Genomic DNA, 18,766 nt, shown 5'->3' with positions numbered 1-18,766 from the left:
TTTATACCTTCTTACTGTAAAATGTGAAGGAACATGTCTGAGTAACAATAAGAGCATGAATGGTGGCAAAAGCAAAGGCAACAGATTGTGGATAACAACCACTCTGAACTAGGTAAATGATACAAATTGCACAGTGGAGTATTATTTTACCAAAGAACACATGATTCTCATAAGTAGTGTGTATGCTTACCAGAAAAATGCATCGACAACTTTATACAGTACACACATAATGTATAGGGACATTGAGGGGTGACAAGAGTGTGCTAGTAAAATCACATCTAACAAATTTTAGGAAAAGGGTATTGCAAGTAATCAGGAAAAGCATTATATGTCAAAAGGCTAAACACTTAAATAGATCGCCTCTTAATGAGATGCATCCAATCATACCAACAAAACCCAGAGACCTCCTGTCTATTGATGCAGCTCGACCTTTTCCAACCACCAGAGGAGCTGCAAAATACGTAATCGCCTCATATGATGTACACTCCTGGAAATGGAAAAAAGAACACATTGACACCGGTGTGTCAGACCCACCATACTTGCTCCGGACACTGCGAGAGGGCTGTACAAGCAATGATCACACGCACGGCACAGCGGACACACCAGGAACCGTGGTGTTGGCCGTCGAATGGCGCTAGCTGCGCAGCATTTGTGCACCGCCGCCATCAGTGTCAGCCAGTTTGCCGTGGCATACGGAGCTCCATCGCACTCTTTAACACTGGTAGCATGCCGCGACAGCGTGGACGTGAACCGTATGTGCAGTTGACGGACTTTGAGCGAGGGCGTATAGTGGGCATGCGGGAGGCCGGGTGGACGTACCGCCGAATTGCTCAACATGTGGGGCGTGAGGTCTCCACAATACATCGATGTTGTCGCCAGTGGTCGGCGGAAGGTGCACGTGCCCGTCGACCTGGGACCGGACCGCAGCGACGCACGGATGCACGCCAAGACCGTACGACCCTACGCAGTGCCGTAGGGGACCGCACCGCCACTTCCCAGCAAATTAGGGACACTGTTGCTCCTGGGGTATCGGCGAGGACCATTCGCAACCGTCTCCATGAAGCTGGGCTACGGTCCCGCACACCGTTAGGCCGTCTTCCGCTCACGCCCCAACATCGTGCAGCCCGCCTCCAGTGGTGTCGCGACAGGCGTGAATGGAGGGACGAATGGAGACGTGTCGTCTTCAGCGATGAGAGTCGCTTCTGCCTTGGTGCCAATGATGGTCGTATGCGTGTTTGGCGCCGTGCAGGTGAGCGCCACAATCAGGACTGCATACGACCGAGGCACACAGGGCCAACACCCGGCATCATGGTGTGGGGAGCGATTTCCTACACTGGCCGTACACCACTGGTGATCGTCGAGGGGACACTGAATAGTGCACGGTACATCCAAACCGTCATCGAACCCATCGTTCCACCATTCCTAGACCGGCAAGGGAACTTGCTGTTCTAACAGGACAATGCACGTCCGCATGTATCCCGTGCCACCCAACGTGCTCTAGAAGGTGTAAGTCAACTACCCTGGTCAGCAAGATCTCCGGATCTGTCCCCCATTGAGCATGTTTGGGACTGGATGAAGCGTCGTCTCACGCGGTCTGCACGTCTAGCACGAACGCTGGTCCAACTGAGGCGCCAGGTGGAAATGGCATGGCAAGCCGTTCCACAGGACTACATCCAGCATCTCTACGATCGTCTCCATGGGAGAATAGCAGCCTGCATTGCTGCGAAAGGTGGATATACACTGTACTAGTGCCGACATTGTGCATGCTCTGTTGCCTGTGTCTATGTGCCTGTGGTTCTGTCAGTGTGATCATGTGATGTATCTGACCCCAGGAATGTGTCAATAAAGTTTCCCCTTCCTGGGACAATGAATTCACGGTGTTCTTATTTCAATTTCCAGGAGTGTATTTACAAAAAACTTAAAAATGTATGCTACCACATCTCTTGCAGCAGGACCCATAATAAAGAGAATAGTTGGAGATTATTTAATTTGAGTCAGCAAGCCACACTCTGAATGGAAAGAATTTGTTAAATCACACCATATAAAACATATTTTTGTACCTGGATTCCACCCAGAAGCAAGTCCCATTAAACAGGTAGGCATATTTTGAAAATTCAATAGATTCATCAGAATATACATCCTACTAAACACAGTAAATGGGTAGGGTATGTAACACCTTTCGAAAAGGTACAACAAGCACTGATAGCTCTAGAACAAAATGCACATACAGGAAGGTGCTGTGTGATAAAGAGATTGGCCACCTTTCGTGTAGGGCAAGAAATGTTGTTACAAACACATCCACTATCAACAAAATGTAGGAAACAACTGAAAATGACAATTAGTGGATGTATGACCTTATGTCACACATAAAATACCACATCCAGTATGTTTACTTACTAAGTAATCTAAAAACCAGAAAAATGTGTGGATTGTACCCACGTAAATATCTTAAGGAATTTATATGATAAGAGAGAGGTCCAAGTATGGAGGTGAACATAAAAAGCACAAATTAGTTTTTAAGGAAATTAGTTTATAAGAGAATTTATATTTGCAATACTATTTGAACAGGTAAATATTCCCAGTGCACTGTGCACTGAACATACTCATCAATAATATGCATATAAATATATATGCAACAATAATGACTGCACTGTGTACATACAGCACAGCAGAAAAGGGAACAGTTTGGATGGCCATTCACCCTCACACCCCCACAGCTCATCTCACTTCAATGCATGAGGACACAGCAATCATCTCGCACATGTGCAGGACTGCAAAATACTAGCAATATGCTGTTCAGCTTTCTATGAAGCAGCAAGCGCTACCACGCACAACTAAAAAAGAAATTAATCTGACCAATCAGATAAAGATTCCTTAATTCATTTGAGAGTTAATGTTGTAAATAGAACTTTGTTGGCTAATGCTAACACATTCATCTGTAGTATTATGTTCTGATAAGTAGCGTAAATAGTAAGGACCAAATTATGTACATATTTATCGTAAGGAATATGACACACTTGGCAGCTTCAGGAGCGAGCGAATATTCTGACTATTTGAAAGATTAAATGTAGTGCCAGTGTCACTATTCTTCATGAACTTGTAGATAAAATAGGAGGTAGATTAAGAAAGTGGGAAGCAATATTACAGAAAAAGGAGAATGAGAATATTTATAAAAAGAAAACTAAATGCCAAAAAAGGGAATATGTACAAGAGCAAAAGAAATACACACACACACACACCATTTAGAAGCATAGAAACACACAGAAGAAGGAAAAACTGTGTTACAATGAGATAATTAAACAAATGAAAGAACGAGTTATACTAAAACTAAATACACTTTATATTCTGCTAGCTACACTTACTTAATCTAAGAATGCCTTAAGCTAAGCTTGCTATGAACTACAACCAATTAAGCTACTCAACCACAAACTAAATGAAACTACAGCTAGCGAAACTTATATCTGACTGAATTACTACTATCTTAAAATGCCAAAAGGAATTATAACTATACAAGTCAATGGATTCAACACAGCAAAGTGAGCAGGAGCAAGCTATAAGGTAAGATAAAATGTCACAACACAAAATGTAATCCCAAAAAACACATCACTGCAGGTGAATATTAAAAGAAGAAGGTAACAGAGTGATTTGTTCCTAGGAAAGCCAATAAACAGAAGTATCAAATAATCTGCAGAAGCATGGAAACATTCCACGTGGAAAAAATATATCTAAAAAGAAAGATGATGAGACTTACCAAACAAAAGCGCTGGCAGGTCGATAGACACACAAAAAAACACAAACACACACACAAAATTCAAGCTTTCACAACCCACGGTTGCTTCATCAGGAAAGACGGAAGGAAAGGGAAAGACGAAAGGATGTGGGTTTTAAGGGAGAGGGTAAGGAGTCATTCCAATCCCGGGAGCGGAAAGACTTACCTTGTGGGGAAAAAGGGACAGGTATACATTCGCGCACATACAAACACATATCCACCCGCAGACACAAGCAGACATTCGCAACCAACGGTTGCTTCGTCAGGAAAGAGGGAAGGAGAGGGAAAGATGAAAGGATGTGGGTTTTAAGGGAGAGGGTAAGGAGTCATTCCAATCCCGGGAGCGGAAAGACTTACCTTAGGGGGAAAAAAGGACAGGTATACACTCGCACACACACACATATCCATCCACACATACAGACACAAGCAGACATATTTAAAGACAAAGAGTTTGGGCAGAGATGTCAGTCGAGGTGGAAGAGTAGAGGCAAAGAAGTTGTTGAGAGACAGGTGAGGTAATGAGTGGCGGCAACTTGAAATTAGCGGAGATTGAGGCCTGGCGGATAACGAGAAGAGAGGATATACTGAAGGGCAAGTTCCCATCTCCGGAGTTCGGATTGGTTGGTGTTGGTGGGAAGTATCCAGATAACCCGGACGGTGTAACACTGTGCCAAGATGTGCTGGCTGTGCACCAAGGCGTGTTTAGCCACAGGGTGATCCTCATTACCAACAAACACTGTCTGCCTGTGTCCATTCATGCGAATGGACAGTTTGTTGCTGGTCATTCCCACATAGAATGCATCACAGTGTAGGCAGGTCAGTTGGTAAATCACGTGGGTGCTTTCACACGTGGCTCTGCCTTTGATCGTGTACACCTTCCGGGTTACAGGACTGGAGTAGGTGGTGGTGGGAGGGTGCATGGGACAGGTTTTGCACCGGGGGCGGTTACAAGGATAGGAGCCAGAGGGTAGGGAAGGTGGTTTGGGGATTTCATAGGGATGAACTAACAGGTTACGAAGGTTAGGTGGACGGCGGAAAGACACTCTTGGCGGAGTGGGGAGGATTTCATGAAGGATGGATCTCATTTCAGGGCAGGATTTGAGGAAGTCGTATCCCTGCTGGAGAGCCACATTCAGAGTCTGGTCCAGTCCCGGAAAGTATCCTGTCACAAGTGGGGCACTTTTGTGGTTCTTCTGTGGGGGATTCTGGGTTTGAGGGGATGAGGAAGTGGCTCTGGTTATTTGCTTCTGTACCAGGCCGGGAGGGTAGTTGCGGGATGCGAAAGCTGTTGTCAGGTTGTTGGTGTAATGTTTCAGGGATTCCGGACTGGAGCAGATTCGTTTGCCACGAAGACCTAGGCTGTAGGGAAGAGACCGTTTGATGTGGAATGGGTGGCAGCTGTCATAATGGAGGTACTGTTGCTTGTTGGTGGGTTTGATGTGGACGGACGTGTGAAGTTGGCCATTGGACAGGTGGAGGTCAACGTCAAGGAAAGTGGCATGGGATTTGGAGTAGGACCAGGTGAATCTGATGGAATCAAAGGAGTTGAGGTTGGAGAGGAAATTCTGGAGTTCTTCTTCACTGTGAGTCCAGATCATGAAGATGTCATCAATAAATCTGTACCAAACTTTGGGTTGGCAGACCTGGGTAACCAAGAAGGCTTCCTCTAAGCGACCCATGAATAGGTTGGCGTACGAGGGGGCCATCCTGGTACCCATGGCTGTTCCCTTTAATTGTTGGTATGTCTGGCCTTCAAAAGTGAAGAAGTTGTGGGTCAGGATGAAGCTGGCTAAGGTAATGAGGAAAGAGGTTTTAGGTAGGGTGGCAGGTGATCGGCGTGAAAGGAAATGCTCCATCGCAGCGAGGCCCTGGACGTGCGGAATATTTGTGTATTCCGCACGTCCAGGGCCTCGCTGCGATGGAGCATTTCCTTTCACGCCGATCACCTGCCACCCTACCTAAAACCTCTTTCCTCATTACCTTAGCCAGCTTCATCCTGACCCACAACTTCTTCACTTTTGAAGGCCAGACATACCAACAATTAAAGGAAACAGCCATGGGTACCAGGATGGCCCCCTCGTACGCCAATCTATTCATGGGTCGCTTAGAGGAAGCCTTCTTGGTTACCCAGGTCTGCCAACCCAAAGTTTGGTACAGATTTATTGATGACATCTTCATGATCTGGACTCACAGTGAAGAAGAACTCCAGAATTTCCTCTCCAACCTCAACTCCTTTGGTTCCATCAGATTCACCTGGTCCTACTCCAAATCCCATGCCACTTTCCTTGACGTTGACCTCCACCTGTCTAATGGCCAACTTCACACGTCCGTCCACATCAAACCCACCAACAAGCAACAGTACCTCCATTATGACAGCTGCCACCCATTCCACATCAAACGGTCTCTTCCCTACAGCCTAGGTCTTCGTGGCAAACGAATCTGCTCCAGTCCGGAATCCCTGAAACATTACACCAACAACCTGACAACAGCTTTCGCATCCCGCAACTACCCTCCCGGCCTGGTACAGAAGCAAATAACCAGAGCCACTTCCTCATCCCCTCAAACCCAGAATCCCCCACAGAAGAACCACAAAAGTGCCCCACTTGTGACAGGATACTTTCCGGGACTGGACCAGACTCTGAATGTGGCTCTCCAGCAGGGATACGACTTCCTCAAATCCTGCCCTGAAATGAGATCCATCCTTCATGAAATCCTCCCCACTCCGCCAAGAGTGTCTTTCCGCCGTCCACCTAACCTTCGTAACCTGTTAGTTCATCCCTATGAAATCCCCAAACCACCTTCCCTACCCTCTGGCTCCTATCCTTGTAACCGCCCCCGGTGCAAAACCTGTCCCATGCACCCTCCCACCACCACCTACTCCAGTCCTGTAACCCGGAAGGTGTACACGATCAAAGGCAGAGCCACGTGTGAAAGCACCCACGTGATTTACCAACTGACCTGCCTACACTGTGATGCATTCTATGTGGGAATGACCAGCAACAAACTGTCCATTCGCATGAATGGACACAGGCAGACAGTGTTTGTTGGTAATGAGGATCACCCTGTGGCTAAACACGCCTTGGTGCACAGCCAGCACATCTTGGCACAGTGTTACACCGTCCGGGTTATCTGGATACTTCCCACCAACACCAACCAATCCGAACTCCGGAGATGGGAACTTGCCCTTCAGTATATCCTCTCTTCTCGTTATCCGCCACGCCTCAATCTCCGCTAATTTCAAGTTGCCGCCACTCATACCTCACCTGTCTCTCAACAACTTCTTTGCCTCTACTCTTCCACCTCGACTGACATCTCTGCCCAAACTCTTTGTCTTTAAATATGTCTGCTTGTGTCTGTATGTGTGGATGGATATGTGTGTGTGTGCGAGTGTATACCTGTCCTTTTTTCCCCCTAAGGTAAGTCTTTCCGCTCCCGGGATTGGAATGACTCCTTACCCTCTCCCTTAAAACCCACATCCTTTCATCTTTCCCTCTCCTTCCCTCTTTCCTGACGAAGCAACCGTTGGTTGCGAATGTCTGCTTGTGTCTGCGGGTGGATATGTGTTTGTATGTGCGCGAATGTATACCTGTCCCTTTTTCCCCACAAGGTAAGTCTTTCCGCTCCCGGGATTGGAATGACTCCTTACCCTCTCCCTTAAAACCCACATCCTTTCGTCTTTCCCTTTCCTTCCGTCTTTCCTGATGAAGCAACCGTGGGTTGTGAAAGCTTGAATTTTGTGTGTGTGTTTGTGTTTTTTTGTGTGTCTATCGACCTGCCAGCACTTTTGTTTGGTAAGTCTCATCATCTTTCTTTTTATATATATATATATATATATATATATATATATATATATATATATATATAAAAAGTGATGAGACTTACCAAACAAAAGCGCTGGCAGGTCGATAGACACACAAACAAACACAAACATACACACAAAATTCTAGCTTTCGCAACAAACGGTTGCTTCGTCAGGAAAGAGGGAAGGAGAGGGAAAGATGAAAGGAAGTGGGTTTTAAGGGAGAGGGTAAGGAGTCATTCCAATCCCGGGAGCGGAAAGACTTACCTTAGGGGGAAAAAAGGACGGGTATACACTCGCACACACACACATATCCATCCGCATATACACAGACACAAGCAGACATGTAAAGGCGGCAGGTACCTAAGAAGCCTCCCCCCCCCCCCCCCATTCTATTAGTTTGTAAGCATGTATGTTTGTGATTGTGTACGAATGGTAATGAGAATTGTCCGAGACAAGTACACTTGTTCTTTTACACTGCAGCAGTAAACATGAGCTCTGTTGCACTGCTTCCAAAAGGAAATAACAGATCAAAGTCACACTAACGGCAGCCTGCATCATGAAATACTGACACAAACCCTGAGCACCAAACACAACATTAATTAAGCTACTGTGCAAATCACTTGAAAGGAAGTATCAAAAGATCATTGTTGACATTTTACATTAAATTATACATTTTTTTTAATGAACAATATCTTGAGCAAACTGACAGAGTTGCTATGGGTGGCACTTTGTCTTCTATAGTAGTTAGCCTTTTTACAGAAGAATTCAAGGAAAAGCACTTCAGTCAGCAGTGTTGAAACCTAACTGTTTTTGAAGATATGATGATACACTTTTGTAGTTTTCATGAAGGATGGATATCATTGAAATGAGATCCATCCTTCATGAAATACTCCCCACTCCACCAAGAGTGTCTTTCCGCCGTCCACCTAACCTTCATAACCTGTTAGTTCATCCCTATGAAATCCCCAAACCACCTTCCCTACCCTCTGGCTCCTACCCTTGTAACCGCCCCCGGTGTAAAACCTGTCCCATGCACCCTCCCACAAACACCTACTCCAGTCCTGTAACTTGGAAGGTGTACACGATCAAAGGCAGAGACCCGTGTGAAAGCACCCACGTGATTTACCAACTGACCTGCCTACACTGTGACGCATTCTATGTGGGAATGATCAGCAACAAACTGTCCATTCACATGAATGGACACAGGCAGACAGTGTTTGTTGGTAATGAGGATCACCCCGTGGCTAAACATGCCTTGGTGCACGGCCAGCACATCTTGGCACAGTGTTACACTGTCCGGGTTATCTGGATACTTCCCACTAACACCAACCTATCCGAACTCCAGAGATGGGAACTTGCTCTTCAATATATCCTCTCTTCCCGTTACGCACCAGGCCTCATCTCCGCTAATTTCAAGTTGCTGCCACTCATACCTCACCTCATTCAACAAAATCTTTGCCTCTGCACTTCCGCCTCGATTGACATCTCTGTCCAAACTCTTTGTCTTTGAATATGTCTGCTTGTGTCTGTATATGTGTGGATGGCTATGTGTGTGTGTGCGAGTGTATACCCATCCTTTTTCCCCCTAAGGTAAGTCTTTCCGCTCCCGGGATTGGAATGACTCCTTACCCTCTCCCTTAAAACCCACATCCTTTCGTCTTTCCCTCTCCTTCCCTCTTTCCTGACGAAGCAACCGTTTGTTGCGAAAGCTAGAATTTTGTGTGTATGTTTGTGTTTGTTTGTGTGTCTATCGACCTGCCAGCGCTTTCGTTTGGTAAGTCACATCATATTTGTTTTTAGATATAATCATGATGTCACTTTTATAATGCTCAACGAGACAATTTCTCATTTCTCGCTGGGAAACAATTTTTCAAATGGTGAAACTGAACGACACGACAGCGAAAATTCCTTTTATTACTTTCTTACGCCTCCCCCCATGAACCATAGACCTTGCCGTTGGTGGGGAAGCTTGCGTGCCTCAACGATACAGATAGCCATACCGTAGGTGCAACCACAACGGAAGGGTATCTGTTGAGAGGCCAGACAAACGTGTGGTTCCTGAAGAGGGGCAGCAGCCTATTCAGTAGTCTGAATGATTCACTGATCTGGTCTTGTAACACTAACTAAAATAGCCTTAATGTTCTGGTACTGCGAACGGCTGAAAGCAAGGGGAAACTACAGCCGTAACTTTTCCAGAGGACATGCAGCTTTACTGTATGATTAAATGGTGATGGCGTCCTCTTGAGTAAAATATTCCGGAGGTAAAATAGTCCCCCATTCTGATCTCCGGGCGGGGACTATTCAAGAGGACATTGTCATCAGGAGAAAGAAAACTGGCGTTCTACGGATCGGAGCGTGGAATGTCAGATCCTTTAATTGGGCAGGTAGGTTAGAAAATTTAAAAAGGGAAATGGATAGGTTAAAGTTAGATATAGTGGGAATTAGTGAAGTTCGGTGGCAGGAGGAACAAGACTTTTGGTCAGGTGAATACAGGGTTATAAATACAAAAGCAAATAGGAGTAATGCAGGTGTAGGTTTAATAATGAATAAGAAAACAGGAGTGTGCGTAAGCTACTACAAACAGCACAGTGAACGCATTATTGTGGCCAAGATAGACACAAAGCCTATGCCTACAACAGTAGTACAAGTTTATATGCCAACTAGCTCTGCAGATGACGAAGAAATTGATGAAATGTATGATGAGATAAAAGAAATTATTCAGATAGTGAAGGGAGACGAAAATTTAATAGTCATGGGTGACCGAAATTCGTCAGTAGGAAAAGGGAGAGAAGGAAACATAGTAGGTGAATATGGATTGGGGCTAAGAAATGAAAGAGGAATCCGTCTGGTAGAGCAGAGCATAACTTAATCATAGCTAACACTTGGTTCAAGAATCATGAAAGAAGGTTGTATACGTGGAAGAACCCTGGAGATACTAAAAGGTATCAGGTAGACTATATAATGGTAAGACAGAGATTTAGGAACCAGGTTTTAAATTGTAAGACATTTCCAGGGGCAGATGTGGATTCTGACCACAATCTATTGGTTATGAGCTGAAGATTAAAACTGAAGAAACTGCAAAAAGGTGGGAATTTAAGGAGATGGGACCTGGATAAACTGAAAGAACCAGAGGTTGTAGAGAGTCTCAGGGAGAGCATAAGGGAACAACTGACAGGAATGGGGGAAAGAAATACAGTAGAAGAAGAATGGGTAGCTTTGAGGGATGAAATAGTGAAGGCAGCAGAGGATCAAATAGGTAAAAAGACGAGGGCTAGTAGAAACCTTTAGGTAACAGAAGAAATATTGAATTTAATTGATGAAAGGAGAAAATATAAAAATGAAGTAAATGAAGCAGGCAAAAAGGAATACAAACATATCAAAAATGAGATCGACAGGAAGTGCAAAATGGCTAAGCAGGGATGGCTAGAGGATAAATGAAACGATGTAGAGGCTTATCTCACTAGGGGTAAGATAGATACTGCTTACAGGAAAATTAAAGAGACCTTTGGAGAAAGGAGAACCACTTGTATGAATATCAAGAGCTTTGATGGAAACCCAGTTCTAAGCAAAGAAGAGAAAGAAGAAAGGTGGAAGGAGTATATAGAGGATCTACACAAGGGCGACGTACTTGAGGACAATATTATGGAAATGGAAGAGGATGTAGATGAAGATGAAATGGGAGATAAGATACTACGTAGAGTCTGACAGAGCACTGAAAGAGCTGAGTTGAAACAAGGCCCCCGGAGTAGACAACATTCCATTAGAACTACTGACAGCCTCAGGAGAGCCAGTCCTGACAAAACTCTACCATCTGGTGAGCAAGATGTATGAGACAGGCGAAATACCCTCAGACTACAAGAAGAATATAATAATTCCAATCCCAAAGAAAGCAGGTGTTGACAGATGTGAAAATTACCCGAACTATCAGTCTAAGAAGTCACGGCTGCAAAATACTAATGTGAATTCTTTACAGACGAATGGAAAAACTCGTAGAAGCCGACGACCTTGGGGAAGATCAGTTTGGATTCCGTAGAAATATTGGAACACGTGAGGCAATACTGACCTTACGACTTATCTTAGAAGAAAGATTAAGGAAAGGCAAACCTACGTTTCTAGCATTTGTAGACTTAGAGAAAGCTTTTGACAATGTTGATTGGAATACTCTCTTTCAAATTAAAAAGGTGGCAGGGGTAAAATACAGGGAGCGAAAGGCTATTTACAATTTGTACAGAAACCAGATGGCAGTTATAAGGGTTGAGGGGCATGAAAGGGAAGCAGTGGTTGGGAAGGGAGTGAGACAGGGTTGTATCCTATCCCCGATGTTATTAAATCTGTATATTGAGCAAGCAGTAAAGGAAACAAAAGAAAAGTTCGGAGTAGGTATTAAAATCCATGGAGAAGAAATAAAAACTTTGAGGTTCGCTGATGACATTGTAATTCTGTCGGAGGCAGCAAAGGACTTGGAAGAGCAGCTGAACGGAATGGACAGTGTCTTGAAAGGAGGATATAAGATGAACATCAACAAAAGCAAAACAAGGATAATGGAATGTAGTCGAATTAAGTCGGGTGATGCTGAGGGAATTAGATTAGGAAATGAGACACTTAAAGTAGTAAAGGAGTTTTGCTATTTGGGGAGCAAAATAACTGACGATGGTCGAAGTAGAGAGGATATAAAATGTAGACTGGCGATGGCAAGGAAACTGTTTCTGAAGAAGAGAAATTTGTTAACATCGAGTAATGAGTTAAGTGTCAGGAAGTCGTTTCTGAAAGTATTTGTATGGAGTGTAGCCATGTATGGAAGTGAAACGTGGACGATAAATAGTTTAGACAAGAAGAGAATAGAAGCTTTCGAAATGTGGTGCTACAGGAGAATGCTGAAGATTAGATGGGTAGATCACGTAACTAATGAGGAGGTACTGAATAGAATTGGGGAGATGAGGAACTTGTGGCACAACTTGACTAGAAGAAGAGATCGATTGGTAGGACATGTTCTGAGACATCGAGGGATCACCAATTTAGTATTGGAGGGCAATGTGGAGGGTAAAAATCGTAGAGATGAATACACTAAGCAGATTCAGAAGGATGTAGGTTCAGTAGGTACTGGGAGATGAAGAAGCTTGCACAGGATAGAGTAGCGTGGAGAGCTGCATCAAACCAGTCTCAGGACTGAAGACCACAACAACAACAACAACTTTCTTACGATGTCACAAATGCAGGAACAGGAATCAGTTCTTAAATACAGTGTAAATACTACTGAGACACACAATTTGACACAACTCATGCAACAAATAACACAACAATTTACAAAACAACAGGAAACTCAGGAAAGTGTAACACAACAACTTGCTTGTATGACACAGCAGTTCACAAAATGTCATGAAAATTTAGGACAACAGTTTACACAGTAAAATCAGGCATTTAACGATTTCAAGAATAGTATTACTCAACAGTTTAGTGAAGTGAGCAGAACTACATGCACTGAATTATCCAATGAACTATCCGGGAAGTTGACAGAGCTAGTAGGTAAATAACTAAAACAAAAAATAATTACCGACATATCCCGCAATATAAATATGTTAATGGAAAGAGTATCACCCATTGACAATGAACAGTAACAACTTGCACACGAGTTACAAAACCTTAGTGAAGCATATTCCAAAATTCAGGAGGCACTGTTCCAAGTGGGTGCATTGGTAAAAAATGTGGTGTATACAGTCAGCAAGCAGCAAGACGTGCGCAAAAACCTACCTACAGAATTACAAAATTTGAGTCTAAGAGTGTAACAGTTAAGTTTAGAGTCAAAATTTGCCAAAGAACCGAGAGAAAAGATATGTGCAGATGTAAAGGAAATAACTGAAAAAGCTGAAGCTGGGATGCTGGATAAGGGCAGCACCCTTGCTGAAAAGGTAGATACAGTAGAAGAAGCTCTAAAAAAAAAAAAAAAAAGAAAGTCAATTTCTAGCTAAAGTAGATTCAGGTTCAAAGGAATTGCTAAAACTACTAACATTCCAAAACAACATTTGATAGAAAACAAACCCTTGCTTTTTATAGAAATTAGATACTTTCACTGGTTACCCACAAAGCGTGGCTAGCCCATCAAAGGAAAATAGTGGAGGTTGCAAAATGCAACAACACTTGCCGACAGTTGTAACTGTAGAGCGAGTACAGTTGCCATGTGATATGCCACAAGCGAACATGAACACACATGTCACTAATACTGTGGCTTGTTTGCCAACATTACTTGCAGAGGATGGATTACTTAGGCATCAACAATTTCTGGTATTTGCCTCTGAAGGTTCAAATGTGTGTGAAATCTTATGGGACTTAACTGCTAAGGTCATCAGTTCCTAAGCTTACACACTACTTAACCTAAATTATCCTAAGGACAAACACACACACCCATGCCCAAGGGAGGACTCAAACCTCCACTGGGACCAGCCACACAGGCCATGACTGCAGCGCCTGAGACCGCTCGGGCCTCTGAAGGGAAAAGAACAAACCCCGTGGTCTTTATCAGAGCATTTCGAAATGTTTCACCTTGTACCTGGACCAAAGCCCAGAAAATTAGATATGTTGTTGGATATACACAGGGTGCCTTTCTGCTATGGGCTATGAACTGTTGGAACATTGCCACTACTATGAACAGTTTGAGAGAGTCTTCCTGGATAAACATTGGTCTGAGGCTGTACAAGAGAGGCTCATACATGATGTATTCAACCCAGCTCCACTCAGTAGCAAACATGGAAGCTTAAGGGGCTACGTTGAAAAGTATTTGAATAAAACCAGATATTGGATGAACACGTTATCTCAAGTAGATGCGCTGAAAAATTGAAAGAGTTGTCTACCTACCCACATTACAGAAAAACTCATTACCTCTCCAGAACATGACGCCGAATACTTTCTATCTGTACTGGACTCAATAAATTTGATATATAAAGAGAGACAAATACAACCCAAACCTGTTAATACGTAGATAGTGCCATAGAGATTTACGGACCAACAAGTGAACAACGGATTCGTAGTACAACCCAACCTTACTCAACACAGACCCATGGTAACAGTAATGGTAATCACAACAGAAATCGCAAAAGCCATAATTCAAGGGTGGATATAAAACAAATGGGCAAAAATTTAACAAAAACAACTACAATGGGCAAGTACTGTATGGTTAGCCTGTACAATATGTACAGACACAAGCTACTGGCAATAATCAGCTGATCCCTTGGCAAACACAAAACAATACCAGAGAGCGAATAATCCACAGACACTGGAATTCGGCCAGCAAAGTAACACTATGCCAAATAACATGCAAAGGCAAAGAGAATTTCAGTGGAGAGCCTCACAGGATACTACCTGGCATAATCAAACACCAACAGTTCATAGAGTAGAAGTTACGTCTAACCCAGAACCGATGCCACTGCAATGCCAGAAAACTTGAACCGGTCACGGCAGATCACCTTTCTATGACCTGGGAGGAGAGTGGGAGCACAAGCTTGATCGACACTTGCTTTATCAGATTTGATCAAGGTAGTGATGTGAAAGATGATCCATATCAAAATAATGAGGATACACAGGAAAACTTGAGAGAGGGCAAGGTACAGCCTACTATTAAAGCCAAAATATTTGACCTTGCTGTACCCATCGTGCTTGACACTGGTGCTTTGACTAATTTGATCTTACAGGGACTCTTTCAAGAACTGAAGAAGCATGGACATATACCCACACTGCCAATGCAAAATTGCAAGGTACAAACTGTGACTGGTCAGGAATCGAAAGGAGTCAAAATACAAGTTTTAATTCCCATCCAATTAGGACAGTTTCTGTGTGTTGCAATTTCTTTATAGTAGAGAAATTAATAGTTGACTGTTTAATCAGTTTGGATACATTTGGGACATAACAAGTACAAACTGATACGGGCAAGGACCGATTTCATTTCACAGTAAATAACTAATTATTTGCAATAGACCTAATCAGGGGAAGGACTGACAGACAAAAAACTGAGATTACTTACAACTTTGAGGTACAATTGGTAAATCCCACCATCATGTTTGTTAACAGATGCAACAATGAACAGTTGGCAGCAGAAGAGTTAAATGTCGACACGATAAACACGAAGGTAAGTGAATCAAAGTGTTTGTCTCAAGAACAGCAAGTGGAACTTATGGAACTGATACTTGATTACATACACATACTTAAAAAAGGTCAGGTATCATTAAGGATTTTGTTTACAAAATGGAAGTATATCCTCACGAAACTTTTTGTTCTACTTCATACCCTAACCCATGGACAAAGAGGGAAGCAGTAAAAAAAAAGAGATTAACAGGATGCTTGAATGGAGTATAATACAATCATCATTTTCCCCTTACTGTAGTTCTATTTTGGCAGTGAGTAAGCCAGATGGCTAGGTGCACTTGGCCCTCGACACACATAACATTAATAATATTATTGTGCCAGTTTGCACATGTCCAGACAATTTAGAGTAACAGCTTATGAAATTCCATAATGCTAAATTTCTTACTATAATTGATCTCCAGCCCTCTTATTGTCAAACAAAACTATATGAATAAAGTCGGAAGTATACTGCCTTCGTATGCGGGGGCAGGAGCTTTGAATTTCAAGTATTACCGTTTGGAAGGAATGTTAAGTGCACGTGTATTTATCCCTGCTCTGGACAAAGTGCTAGGACCCCAACTTCTGAGTAAAATATCAGTTTACTCACCACACCTACTTGGGTAGAACACTTAAGATTAATTGAACAGGTACTGAACCGCTTTTCCGAACATGGAGTAACAGCAGATCTCAAGAAATCTAATTTTGGACAAGAAAAGGTAAAATTGTTAGGACACACAATCTCTTCAGAAGGCACACTGTCAGATCCTAAAAAACTTTATGCCATTAGGAACTGTCCTGTTCCTCAAAACAAGAGGCAGTTACAAGTATACTTAGGCCTAGTCTCATTTTTCAGGGAGTTCATCCCTAACCAACTTGTGAACAGTGATGCTTTACTCAATCTTCTCCAGAAAAATGGATCTTGGTTATGGGACAAGCAATGTCAAGCCGATTTTGAGAACATCAAGCAAGCATTATTAAATGCTCTCAACCAGACATGAAAAAGGATTTTTGCTTATGCACCAACATGTCTTCTCAAGGTTTGGGCGCATGCCTTTTTCAAATGGTAAAAGAAGAGGAAAAACTCATCCCTAAAGTAATTAGCTTCACTAGCTGTGCCTTATCCGAAGATGAACGTTCATATTCAATAACGGAGCTGGGGGGTTTGGCTGTAATTTGGTACTTTAAAAAGTTTGAATATTTTCTTTGGGATAAACACACAAAGTACACTGTGACCATCAGTCCCTATTACTTATATTAACTTGTAAATTGCTACACTGACAGATAGCCAGCCAGGTGGTATGTGTATCTTCAAGAATTTGATTTTGAAATAGTGTACGTAAAGGGAAACCAGAACATAACAGCTGATGCCCTTTCTCAATTACACCAAGGCTTAGAGGAATTTAATGATCTTTTAGAGCAGGAAGATGAAATAAGAGCTATGTTGATGGAAGACAAAACACTCCAACCATACTGTGTCCACATGTGTAAACACATGGAGCAATTACAGCAGGAAGACACACACACTGGAGTAAGGTAAGAGCAAAACTCATGCAAAATTGTGATGAAAAGTTAAAAGGGTTTTTCACTATTCACAAAGGATCATGCTGCTGAACACGAACTTCATGAATTTGTGCACTGAAAGACTTTGTAAATGCATGACATGGGCACTCTGGCCTCATGCTGGACATGTGAGCGCGAACTGTGATGGTAACGGACGTTGGGCTGTGCACGCATACTTCGCAAGCTAAACACTGTGTAGATGCTGACTGACTGACAATAATGGGACTATGCGGTTACAGCACCAACTTTGATAGGAGGTAAAAATTATACATACACACACCAAACAAAGTTTTGCATCACCTCGGTTCCAAGAATTCCGGAACCTGTTCAGAAAATTGGAACAGAGGTCAACGTAAACATCATTTCCACCCTTTTTATTGCTCATGAAAACCACACTTTGCATGTTGTACCACCATACAGTGAGACCTTCAGAGGTGGTGGTCCAGATTGCTCTACCCATCGGTACCTCTAAGACCCAGTAGCATGTCCTCTTACATTGATGCATGCCTGTATTCATCATGGCATAGTATCTACAAGTTCATCAAGGCACTGTTGGTCCTGACTGTCTTACTCCTCAACGGCAATTTGGCGTAGACCCCTCAGAGTGATTTTTGGGTCACGTCGTCCATAAATAGCCCTTTTCAATCTATCCCAGGCATGTTCGACAGTGTCCATGTCTGAAGGACATGCTGACCACTCTAGGCGGGTGATGTTGTTATCCTGAAAAAAGCTTCACAAGATGTGCACGATGGGGACGCGAATTGTCGTCCATGAAAATGAATGCTTCGCCAATATGTTGCCAATACGGTTGCACTATTAGTCGGAGGATGGCATTCACATATCGTACATCCGTTACAGCGCTTTCCATAACCACCAGTGGAGTACATAGGCCCCACATAATGCCACCCCAAAAAAGCAGGGAACCTCCACCTTGCTACACTTGCTGAACAGTGTGTCTAAGGCATTCAGCCTGGCCGGGTTGCCTCCAAACATCTCTCCGATGATTGGTTGAAGGCATATGTGACACTCATCGGGAAAGAGAACATGATGCTGATCCTGAGCAGTCTATTCGGCTAGTTGTTGTGCCCATATGTATTGTGCTGCATGCTGACGTGGTTGCAAAGATGGACCTCGCCATGGATGTCGGGAGTGAAGCTGCGCATCATGCAGCCTATTGTGCACAGTTTGAGTCGTAACATAACGTCCTGTGGCTGCACGAAAAGCATTATTCAACATGGTGGTGTTGCTGTCAGGAATTCTCCAAGCCATAATCCATAGATAGCGGTCATCCACTTAGCCCTTGGGCAGACTTAGCAAGGCACGTCATTGATAGTTCCTGTCTCTCTGTATCTCCTTCATATCTGAACAACATTGCTTTGGTTCACTCCGAGACACCTGGATGCTTCCCTTGTTGAGAGCCCTTTCTGGCACAAAGTAACAATGCGGATGTGATCAAACCATGGTATTGACCATCTAGGCATCATTGAACTACAGACAACACAAGCCATGTACCTCCTTCCTGA

At 43.4% G+C, this 18,766-nt stretch overlaps 1 protein-coding gene across 2 annotated transcripts in view; it reads right to left on the bottom strand.

Moving 5' to 3' along the window:
- Positions 1-18,766, bottom strand: part of LOC126262397 (cilia- and flagella-associated protein 91-like) — a 343,692-nt gene that overhangs the window by 306,602 nt on the left and 18,324 nt on the right. The window lies entirely within an intron of this gene.

This window comes from Schistocerca nitens, chromosome 6, assembly GCF_023898315.1.
Source record: "Schistocerca nitens isolate TAMUIC-IGC-003100 chromosome 6, iqSchNite1.1, whole genome shotgun sequence".
Lineage (NCBI taxonomy): Eukaryota > Metazoa > Arthropoda > Insecta > Orthoptera > Acrididae > Schistocerca > Schistocerca nitens.
The sequence above is the reverse complement of the archived record's forward strand: the minus strand, read 5'-3'. Positions and strand labels throughout refer to the sequence as shown.